Source organism: Podarcis gaigeae, assembly GCF_964106915.1.
Source record: "Podarcis gaigeae genome assembly, chromosome: 12".
Classification (NCBI taxonomy): Eukaryota; Metazoa; Chordata; class Lepidosauria; order Squamata; family Lacertidae; genus Podarcis; species Podarcis gaigeae.
The window spans coordinates 48,242,037-48,254,479 of NC_139688.1; positions in this window are offsets into that span (position 1 = coordinate 48,242,037).

The following is a 12,443-nucleotide window of genomic DNA, read 5'->3' on the forward strand; positions in this document are numbered from 1 at the left end:
TGTGTGTTTGGTGTTTGGGGACGCTGCACAAGGGCCATATTAAATATGGGAGGGGTGGCTCAAAAGGTCCGGTAACTCCCCTACAGTGTATGCTGAACAATTTCAAGAAAGGATTCAGCGGAGACTATGGCGTTGTGATGACGCCAGAATGCTTGCGCACTCTGTGTGAACTGGGAAGTAACATAGGGGCCCTAACTGGGACAGGGCAACAAGGGGTATCTTTGAGGCTGAGTATCTATTTAGGGAAGAGTTTCAGACTCAGATTCAGCTTTGGGAGCGATGGAGGGGATCGCTCCAGAGATCCCTTAGGTTATCCAAGTTAGTATACAGAACTAGAGTGTATACAAAGGTTTCAGATCTCTGGACCTCAATGAAGGCAAGAGTTCAGCCAGGCAGAGCTGGAGAATTCTCTGCTGAGCTGTGGCTTTGGTAGTAAGGCAAGCCTCCTAGTTTCTCCAAAGCCCATTACTGAACTGGGAAGCACATGAGCCTTGCAGACCTCCAATAGTTTTGATCCCTATAGTAACTACAGCTTGACCAGGGAGGCCAACCTAAATCCCAGAACTTAGTTAGGGAAGAGCTGGGTACCTCTGTGACCAGCGGCAGTTTGGAACACATCAGGGAAACCACCAGCAGCCCCCTAGCTTCTCTGATGACCAGTGAGAGGTGGTCTATGGCTAGGAAATACGAAATGGTTTCAGACCTATAGCAGTTACAGTTGAGACAGGGAGGGCAATTTAATTGGTGTCCTTAACCAGGCACCAGCTGGATGGCTCAGTGTTTAGGTGTGTCTCAGAGAACACTGCAATAGACCCCTAGTTTGAGGCTCAGGCAGAGGAGCCTCAAGAGAGGACCTGCATCTTTGTGGCCACCACAGTTGACAAGTTAGTTGCCACAGAAAAAGATGAAGGAAGGCATGAAGAAACAAGCCGGACACCTGAAGCTGACACAGGGTGTGAGCAGCCATGTGGCAGGTGTCTGTTGGAAGAAATATTAGAAGTTAAAAAACAAACAAACAAAAAACTGCACAGAACCAAAAGAGGAAGAAGAGCTTTCTCCATTTAACTTGGATGAGTTTGTGAACATGGATGAAGTTCTAGAGGTTCACGTGATAATAGAGAACCCCCCCCAACCCCCTGGCTGAAGAAATATAAGACTGATCAATGCAAAATTAAGGAGCACAGGCAGGAAAACGCCTCAAGAAGCCCATTTACCAGGGATCCGAGGCAAAAGTCCTGGCCCCACCCCCATATGATCCAAGTGCCGTGGTGGCCCCCCTTGGGAGGACAGGGACAGCCCCATATCCTCAAAGCTCCACCGCTGCCCCGATATGCGGCCCCAGGAGCCGAAGCAGGAAAGGGGGGGGGCTGCCAGCCAGCCCAGAAGTACACAAGGCAGAGCCCAGTGATCAGGTCCTGGATGAATTATACCCCAGTCTTAAAGAATTGAGGAAAAGGATGAACAAATACAGAAGTTCGACCACTATGTATCGAGATGCTGCAGACGCTTATCACAGGGGTCGAGAAAAAGCCTTTGGAAAGTACCTAAAACAGTGCAGATCCAATCAGCCCACGTCCAGTGTAGAGGCAGGGACAGCAGTCCTGACCCCCCTTCGCGTGGTTTTTGACAATCCACCACCTCCACCCCCTGCACCTCCGGCAGGGCAAGACGGTGCTCAAAATGTCCCTGCCCCACCTGCCCCGCCACCGCAGCCTAGGACATTCACCCTTCAATATGTCCCCTTCACCACCATTGATTTGATGAATTGGAAGACCAGACCCACACCCCTGCGTTTGCTGAGAAGCCCCAGGCAGTGGTGGACTTGCTGTCCTCTATATTTGCAGCACATGAGCCTACCTGGACAGACTGTCAACAATTGCTGAACACTCTCTTTACTTCAGAGGAAAGGAGGAGAATTAATACACAGGCTCTAGAACACCTAAAAGAACAGCAGGTTCAGGAGGCAGAGTGGCCTCAACGATATCCCTTAACCAACCCACAGTGGGACCCAAATAATGTGGACAATCGCAATGCTCTAAGTACCTATCATAGGACAATGTGCAAAGGACATTAGAACCAAAATCCAAGAACAGCCTGGGTTCCAGGGCATGTCCAGATCTCAGATCATGGCCATCGCCCAGAAGGTGTTTGAACAAAGAGGAGAGGCTGAGAAGAGGGAGAAAAAGCAGTGGAGGAAAGAAAAGGCAGCAGTGTTAGGCACGGCAATGCCTCACAGCCCAGGGATCCGAGGGGTCCGCCGTAGCCATTCAGAGACCCGCAGCCAAGGAGGAAGATGCCTGCTCAGCAACAGCAAGGCCATAAGAATTACCCCTGTAAAAGGCTACATGGAGCCAATTGGGAAGCCTGGTCAAAATGCATGTATTACTGACTGGCAGAAAAGCAGCTATGGGAAAGTACACAGGCTGAAACAGGCTTTGCCCAGCCCATTAAGAAGTTTACAGGCGCAGTGGAGGCTTGTGAAGCAGATGTGGCTGATGCTCTAGAGAAGCCCTGGGTTGCGTGGCAGGGACTGAAGACGGCATGTCAGGCCACAGTAGAAGCCAGACCAGAGGGATCTGGAAGCCCAGAAGGGTCTGTGGGACGCCCAGAAAGCCCAGAAGGACCTAGAGGATGCCCAGAAAGAGTACCAAGCCCAGAGGGAAGTTGTTTCTACGGTTCAACGCATCTGTGTGATGGACTGTGTGTTGGAGAAAGGCTGAAAAGGCAGTTGCAAGCTGTTCCTCAGGCAATAGAGCACCCAAAAGTGGGGGTGCAGGCCAGGCAAGCCATTCCAAGAGTTCTGAGGAGGCCAAAGTCTCCAAGAGTTATTTGTCCTTTGAGGTGAAGTCCAACAGCGAAAGGCATTGCCATGCAATTGGCAGCTGGATGCAAGGCTAACATCTATATTGATTCTAAATATGCCTTCTTAACCCTGCATGCGCATGGCACCCTATGGAAAGAGCCGGGAAAGCTCTGAAATATGGTCCAGAAGTTGAGACGTTACTAGAAGCTGTATAGGCCCCCGAAGAGATTGCTGTAATGCACTGCAAAGGCCATGGTAGAGGTCGGGACATGGTCACTAGAGGCAACCGGAAAGCAGCTTGTGAGGCAGCTCTGAAACCTCCACCAGTGGGCACCACCGCCCTCAACCCAGCTACCCTGTTGCCGGTAGGAGAAGGTGAGGAGCAGACGCACGATTGCATTGAAGGTATGGACACAAGACTGGACCAGGAGAAGTGGCCAGAGGAAATCGATTGACAGACAGAGTGGCCAAGGAAGCAGGCCGGGAACCGGCCCCCGCCTCAGTTATTGGAGCAGTGGTCCCAGAAGTGATCTTAAGTACTGCTGACAAACCAGATACTATGAGTCCACCCACATGGGGCCAGATGCCACAACCAAGCAGCTGGAAAAGTATGTCTATATAGCCAACCTTTATCAACTGGCAGCCCAGATTTCCAGGAAATGCCTGCTATGCCAAAAGAATAATCCCAGAACTCACTCCAGATGATGTGGAACAGCGTTACACCCTTGATGAACATCAGTGGGCATGTCAAGAAGGAGCAACGCTCCAGGAAGGACCAGACAGCCGTGTTTTTGGTGCCCCAGCATCTGGCCAGCGTGATTGTGAAGAATTGCCACGAATCCACCCATTTGGGAAGCCCAGCTGCTAAAGCACACCTTGGGAGAATACTCTACATCACCAACCTATCTCAACTAACTGCTGCTACAACTAACTGCTGCTACATCCCAAAACTGTGTCCTGTGCGCCAACCAAGAGACTGAGACTATCACCCTTTGAACTTTTGTATGGCAGGCCACCCCCTTTCGTCCAAGACATCCCCGCCAGTTTGGAGCAGATGAAAAAATCACATCACTCAAGGACAAGTACAATCCCTTTGTTTGTCGTGTGTGTGTTTGCTTCCTTTCCAGGTATTCCCTCGAGCGTACATCGTGCAGTCCCGCGGCAGTCTCGCTGAGCCGGTTCACCAGTTCCTCTGGGTGACAGCGTCTGGCGACCCCCTCATCCCCTACTGCAGTGAAAGTAGCCGAGGTGATCCCCTGGGTACATCACACGCGTCTGAAATCCTGCTGACCCTCTGAAGCTGATCATCACCTTGTGTCTGACGCTACCAGGAAAAGCGTTGGGCCATGGGCAACGAGATCCTGCGACTACTCATCACAAGGACAGTCACAAAGACTTTCTCTTTTCTCTCTTATTTTCTTTATTGACTTGCTCTATGTCTTATTGCCCTGACCCTACCGAGCCATACCAACCCTATTGGTCTGCTGATCTCTGCTATGACTGGTTTGTCTTGCCGGTGGTAAGAGACGGCATACTCGTTGGCTCTTGGGAACGAGGGTTCAATAGGGCGGCCGCAGTACAGCATCCCATTCTCCCACTGTGCTCTTTATTCACTGCATTGCCCAGCGCACTTGGATGTGGCTCCTCCGGAGAGCTGCAGGATCGGTCGAAATCTATCGAGTTCTAGACTGCTCTTGTGGTTGTGGGAGAATAGCCCGCTGGTTGCATGGTAAAGCGATATATCAACCCCATTTGATAAACCAGGCCCAAATCTTACTCCGGGTGTTGCATGGGAGGGTGTCTGAATCAGGTGCACATTAAAATTGCTGAACAGGTGCCTGTAAATTCTGCAGTCCCACCTGTGACTATCGTGGTGGCTCGAGTCTCCCAAAATCCCAGAATACTGCCTGAACTACTGGGCCTGGTAACTCCATACCTAATACCCTTGAATGTGGCAGGGTATTCTTGTGGCTGCATAAGAGTTGCCACCCAGTAGACAGACAGGGCACCTAGTTCCAGAAGAATTGGATGGGAGGGGTGCCCGAGGGCAGCATCCCCAACGTAGAAACTTGCTCTCCAGCAAATTTAGAGGCACCACTAGGACTTTTGGTATTGGGACCAGAACCCCTTGATATAGTCACCCCGTGTGTTAGGCCATTGCAGGGGTGGATATATTCTTGTGGGTGCAACATCATTTACGTGGAAGAAGAAGCCCCTTTTGGATATAGTACTCTCCCAGGAAACCACAGGGGTCCCCACCCACCGGGAATAGTTGGGAAGTTGATCCAAGATTTTTCCATTCTGGTCTAGATTCTGAAGTCTCTAACAGCCTAAGAGAATGCAGCTGAAGAAGAATTAATTTGCAGTCATTCTTCTGCTTAAACAGTTGGGTGTGCATAAAGTAAATCTAGGCCAAACAACTCCACCCTTTTACAAAACAGAAGATGAGCTGTGAGTTAAATATTTTAACAAAACATAAAAATAACCAGATGTGGAATCTGTGGATGGAGCTTGAAACTTTATACAGTAATGGATTGTTTATTAGGCACAACTCTCAGCATTTGATAAAACGCAACGATGACAAATAAAATGTCAATTTGCTCCCTTTTCATGACACCCAAAATCTGCCGCCTGAGAGTACTGCCTATGTCTACCCTAGTGGTAGAGCCAGCCCCACAGGTTTACTTGATATGAAATATACCATAAAGGACTTAACTGTACAACAGGATGAATGAAAAATGGAATTCAAATGTTATTTAAATGAATGTAACTAGAACTCTTGCTTTTTTAAAAACAACAACAACCCACCACCCTGCCAATATATTCTGTAATGCTTCCTGTTCCTTCAAAGCTACATTGTCAAGGAAATAAACAACTATCTGACTTTTAGACATCTGAAGGCAGCCCTGTATCGGGAGGTTTTTAATGTTTGATGTTTTATTATGCTTTTATTTTGCTGAAAGCCTCCCAGAGTGGCTGGGGCAACCCAGTCAGGTACAAGTATTATTATTATTATTATTATTATTATTATTATTATTATTATTATTACTACTATTATTATTATTACTATTATTATTATTATTATCCCTTGTTTGTAGATTGTAGGGCCTAACTGAAGCTCTACTGGCGCTGCAGCAAGTAAACACTGGTGGAATCATGCTGCAAGCAGAATTTCACTCACAAGGTACAGTGGTACCTTGGTTCTCAAACTTAATCCGTTCTGGAAGTCAGTTCCAAAACCAAAGCGTTCCAAAACCAAGATGTGCTTTCCATAGAAAGTAATGCAAAAGAGATTAATCCGTTCCAGACTTTTAAAAACAACCCCTAAAACAGCAATTTAACATGAATTTTACTGTTTAACGAGACCATTGATCCATAAAATGAAAGCAATAATCAATGTACTGTACTATAAAATAATTAAGACAGTATTGTAGATGATAAAAATTAAAATTAACTTTTTTTCTTACCTGCACTGTTGATAGTCATTGTTTGGATGGGGGGCTTTTATCCATTTCTGCAGTCACACAATCAGTAGCTGAACTGGGTTCCACACAGTCACACAAACAAATGAACCGAAAAAGCCACACACATACACAAAAAGCAAAATAAATAGCAAAAACAAAAGCACCAAACTTAAACTGTTCCGGAAGTCCGTGTGACTTCTGAAATGTTCGAAAACCAAAGCGCAGCTTCTGATTAGTGCAGGCGCCCCAGAAACAGTAGCCAACAAATTGGACATTTGGCTTCCGAAAAACATTAAAAACCCGGAACACCTACTTCTGTGTTTTTGGCATTTGACAACCAAGGCTTTTGAGTACGAAGGCGTTTTGAGTACCAAGGTACCACTGTAATAGCAAAACCTTAGTTAGCATCTGACACAGTCCTTTATGTATGTTATGTACTGAAGTTCTCACCCTGGGCCAACAGGGGGGTACTGTAGATAGTTTTTACTCAGGTCCACATATGCAAATAAGGGATCGAAAGTGGTGTTCAGTGATTGGATAGTTACAGAAAGTTGTTACAGTTATGTTGTACTGGAGCTCTATATAAGCAGGCTGGCTGAGACCTTCAGTTCAGTTCTGTTCTGGCCTGTGAATAAACAAGAGCTGTTTGAAGAATCGCTGTGTCGTCTGATATGTTCACCCACAACTTAACAATGTATAAGGGCCCAAGGCTTGATAAGGCTTTAAAACAGGGATGAAGAATTGACAGATGTGGTTTGACTCCAATTTACAACTGCACAGCCAGCATAACCAATAGCCAGAGATTCTGAGAGCACCATCTGGAGGGCTCTCTATCCCTGATTTAAAGTCTGAAATATGTTATTCCTATCAGGTATTTTAAGTAGAGAAGCATGTGCTTAAATTGCTTAACAACAGGGGTTGTTTTCATTGAACAATCTCAAAATGTCACCTGAAGTGAGACTTTAATGCTAACTTAATTGGGTCAAATGAGGCCTCGCTAGCTGATTAAAAGAAATTTATCCGTTTAATATTCCCACTTCATCGTTCTGGAGTGCAGGCGGCGCTTCGCTTTCTTCGAACATCATAAAACCTAATTGGAAACATGCATTCTGTAAGAAATCTTTTAAATGTGCTTCAAATAATGTGTGTGGCTTTGATTTGAGAATGGTCTTGGCAGCAACTGGCTTGCTGCAAATTGAACCACATGCTGAGGAAACCGTTCCTTTCTTGGTGGCCTTCAGTGTGTACAGAGAAGCTGGATCTAATTATTTGATTTGCTTAGACTTAGATTTATTGGCTGCTTTCCCACCCAAATAGCACCACAAAATGGACTTGCAACAAAAGAGTTGAGGCACCAATCCTGTACCCACTTAACCAGGGAGTAAGGAAGGAGGGAATTTAACAGCCAGGGCCAGAGCCCTACCATTAGGCAGAATGAGGCTGCTGCCTCAGGTGGCAGGTTCTGTGGGGTGGCGGTAGAAGTGTTGGAAGGCAGAACTGGATGTGTTGCATGGTCTGTCTTGGGTCCGCTAAGTTAACTTGCTGTCACAACAACTGCGGCAAGAGTATTGTTAGCCCAGAAATGGAAACAAGAAGAAATTCCGACGAAAGAAGAATGGCAGACGAAATTAATGGACTATGCAGAATTGGACAAAATGACAGGAAGGATTCGAAACCTGCGGGACCAGAGATTTACAGAAGATTGGAAGAAGTAAATGAATTACTTGAAGAGAAACTGTAATCAACAAATTACACTAGTAGGACTACAAGAATTTTTGTAAGGAGAAATATACGAAGTGTTAGAAAGTAGAAAAAGATAGAGGTATTGCTTATGAGTTTGAAATGTAATAAGGAAGATAAGAAATGCATACTAAGATTAGATTGGAAAATTTTCAGACAGGATTGATGGAAGTCAAAAAAGTTGAATAAGATGTAAAAGTATGTTTAATTACTGTTGAAAATGATATGTTAAAAAAATTATATGCAAAAAAAAGTTAACTTGCTGTCAACTGGTGTTCAGGAGGGAAGTATCCCATCAGCAGTGTTGGTAAGATTCCTGACACCTTCGAGGAAGGCATTTTGTCATTTACCTCAAGCATATAAAAATATAATGGGCCATCCTGGTTTACAGTCTGAGCATCACAACTGAGTAAGCCCCATCCCATCGAACCACCAGCTGCACTTCTAATGGGGGTGGCAAATCAAGCAGGTCCTCATCGAAAGACCTCAGCGAGCAGGCAAGGTCATGTGGAAGAGGGCCATCCTTTAAATATCCTGGTCCCAAATGGCTCACAGCTTTCAAGATAAAAAACATAAAAATAATAATTTTATTATCTCTACCCCGCCCATCTGGCTGGGTTTCCCCAGCCACTCTGGGCGGCTTTCAACTAACATTAAAAACAGAATAAAAATACCAATGCTTAAAAACTTCCCTAAACAGGGCTGCCTTCACATGTCTTCTAACATTCAGGTAGTTGTTTATTTCCTTGACATCTGAAGGGAGGGCGTTCCACAGGGCGGGCACCACCACCGAGAAGGCCCTCTGCCTGCTTTCCTGTAACCTCATTAACATAGACCTAGGAGCTGTTTTAGGACGGTTACCAGAGCCAGTGCTGAGCAGATGGGATTCATTTGTTTCTGATAATTGCCGCCTTCACAATTTTAAATAAAGCCAGGATTCTAGACATCAAAGCAAATACCACAGAATTCCGGACTGGGCTCAGACATCACTCACAAAGAACCAGCACTATCCCTCTGTTGTTATGTCTTTTCTTTGCCTGTGTTGCTTTTGGAAATGGAGACAGAAGCTTCTGAGGGGCCGCTCCAGATGTTCTTTTTATGGTGCGTTCCTGATTATTTGCGCTGATAATAGTATCAGTGGGCTTGTATGCAATCTTGCTTTCAGTATTGTTTGCACCTGTTAACGTTTTGGGAAGGACCGACTGCTGTTTCCAGTCGATGCATGCCCTGCTGAAATCCTGTAACTTCTTCTTCCATAAATGTTCTGGGGGTTTTTTTGTCCCACTTTTGTCGTACTAAAGCACAAGGCTGCCCTCCCAGATGGCAATAACATGACAATGTCGGAGGAGCACCACAGAACAATTAATAAAGCTGAACGCTGTGTAGATGGTCTGGTATACAGTGGTACCTCGGTTCTCGAACATCTCCGTTGACAAACGTTTCGGGATGCGAACGCCGAAAACCCAGAGGTAAATGCTTCCTGTATTATTTATGCAAATTGATTTTCTCTGGAGTTAAAGATCTGACCGGGACAAACCTTGTTATGTTGAGCTCGTATGTTGCACAATTTGTATACGGTGTCTGTTTTATAATGTGTGGTTTGCTATGCCTAATAAAGGATCTTGAATGTTAAATACTTCCATTTTCGAATGCGCCTCGGAAGTCAAACGGCTTCTGCTGCCTATTTTTCACTTTTCTCAATGGCATTTGCAGCCAGCCCTTTGTGCATTGGTTTTTGAACGTTTTGGAACTCGAACGGTCTTCCGGAACGGATTACATCTGAGAACCGAGGTACCACTGTAATCCCATAAAGGTAAAGGTAAAGGGACCCCTGACCATTAGGTCCAGTGGTGGCCGACTCTGGGGTTGCGGCGCTCATCTCGCTTTATTGGCCAAGGGAGCCGGTGTACAGCTTCCGGGTCATATGGCCAGCATGACTAAGCCGCTTCTGGCGAACCAGAGCAGTGCACAGAAACGCTGTTTACCTTCCCGCTGGAGCGGTACCTATTGATCTACTTGCACTTGATGTGCTTTCGAACTGCTAGGTTGGCAGGAGCTGGGACAGAGCAACAGGAGCTCACCCCGTCGTGGGGATTCCAACCGTCAACCTTCTGATTGGCAAGTCCTAGGCTCTGTGGTTTAACCCACAGCGCCACCCGCGTCCCTGTAAACCTATAACCAATGCACTCTTTTTGCACCCATCACATATCTGAAAGGCTGTCGTGGAAGATGGAGCAAGCTTGTTTTTTGCTGCTGCAGGCAGGGGTCAGCAAACTTTTTTCAGCAGGGGGCCGGTCCACTGTCCCTCAGACCTTGTGGGGGGCCGGACTATATTTTCTTTTGGGGGGGGTGAACGAATTCCTATGCCCCACAAATAATCCAGAGATGCATTTTAAATAAAAGCACACATTCTACTCATGTAAAAACACACTGATTCCCAGACCATCTGTGGGCCGGATTGAGAAGGCGATTGGGCCAGATCTGGCCCCCAGGCCTTAGTTTGCCTACCCATGCTCCAGAGGTTAGGACCCAAACCAGTGTTTCAAATTACCAGGAGATTCTAACTAAGCACTAGAAGGGACTTTCTGACAGTAAGAGCTGTTGATCAGAGTACCTTGGAAGGTGATGGACTCTCCTTCATTTGAGAGAAATGCAAAACAGAAAGAGGAAAGGGTGTTCACAAGAGTAAGTTGCTGGGAAAATATTATGACAGATTACTGAAGCATAGTTGCTACTAATGAGATGCTCCCCATCACAGACCTCCAAGTAGTTTAATACAAGCACAAATGCTCTTAGGTTTTTCCATGTACTTTTAAATTTCAGAACTCAGCCCATTAATAAAATGGGGGGGAAAGTTATGAAAATAGCAAATCTTCTAGTATGTTTATTTGAAATCCAGGTCAGCCTTGAGTTTTTGGAGTCAAAGAGGTTGATGGTAAAACAATATTTTACAGCCCATATTTTTAGGGTGTATTGAAGTGAAGTGGAATGTTTTCCACAGTTCACTGGGTGGAAAGTGCTTTGGTGGTTGTTCAGATGGGGCTCATATACTTTGTCACCAAATATTTTTCTTGCACAATTCTAAATGTGCTTTAATATGCTCCCAGAGTTGTCGTCATTGCTATGGTACAAGTTCCTAGAGAGAGGTCCTTTGCCAAGTTACATAACTGACATATGTAAGCACAAATTTTCAGTGACAGATTCATGAACAGCGATTTATAAATCAATGACTTTTGACACAACAGATTCTGTGATGTATATATAGACAGCTCATACATTTAAAAAACCCCAATTTGCTGAAATAGGTCCAGATTTTGTGAAATCCCAATATGTAAAAATATGGAAAATTAAGCAAATTTGACCACATTTGTGCATATATATATTTGCATGCACGTTTTGTAAATTCATGACCTAGCCCCTCCCTCTTTCTTCCTCCTTACCGGTGACACCAATCTAAGTTACATTGACATCCAGCAGGAACCAATGGAAAATTATTTAACTCAGGGGTTGCCAGTCTGGTGCCCAGAGGCACCATGACATCTGTGAGTGCTTTCAGTGATGCCCTTGAACAGGTGCCTCAGATTTAGCTTTCATTTTTAAGTAAAAAAAAGGCTCTAGAAAGAAAATTATGGGGCGAAATGTGCAGGTACCTTCTTGAAGTGTTTTCTGTGAAATGTGGTGTGGACGCTTGGCTATCTTTTCCTGCTGCTTTAAGACAGCCGCAGCTGATACACTGTGCCACAATCAGGACCAGCCGGGCACAGCTGACTTATCAAGCCTAAGCCTAAGCATGCTGGAGGCATCTCTCTCATTTTCATAGCAGCCATTTTGTGATGGGTGCCCTCAGAACTCTGTCAAAATATGTGAATAGTGTCTAGGATGCTGTCAGAAAGTAAAATGGAAAAGGGTTGTTACCTAAATGTGAAAGCAAGCTTAGTGGGTTTAAATCAGGGTTTTCAACCTTTTCGGGTCCATGGCTCCCTTGACCAGCTACAGTGGTACCTCGGGTTACAGACGCTTCAGGTTACAGACTCTGCTAACCCAGAAATAGTACCTTGGGTTAAGAACTTTGCTTCAGGATGAGAACAGAAATCATGCTCTGGCAGTGCGGCAGCAGCAGGAGGCCCCATTAGCTAAAGTGGTACCTCAGGTTAAGAACAGTTTCAGGTTAAGAAAGGACCTCCAAAATGAATTAAGTTCTGAAGAAGACGAAGAAGAAGAAGAGTTTGGATTTGATATCCCGCTTTATCACTACCCGAAGGAGTCTCAAAGCGGCTAACATTCTCCTTTCCCTTCCTCCGCCACAACAAACACTCTGTGAGGTGAGTGGGGCTGAGAGACTTCAGAGAAGTGTGACTGGCCCAAAGTCACCCAGCAGCTGCATGTGGAGGAGCGGAGACGCGAACCTGGTTCACCAGATTACGAGACTACCGCTC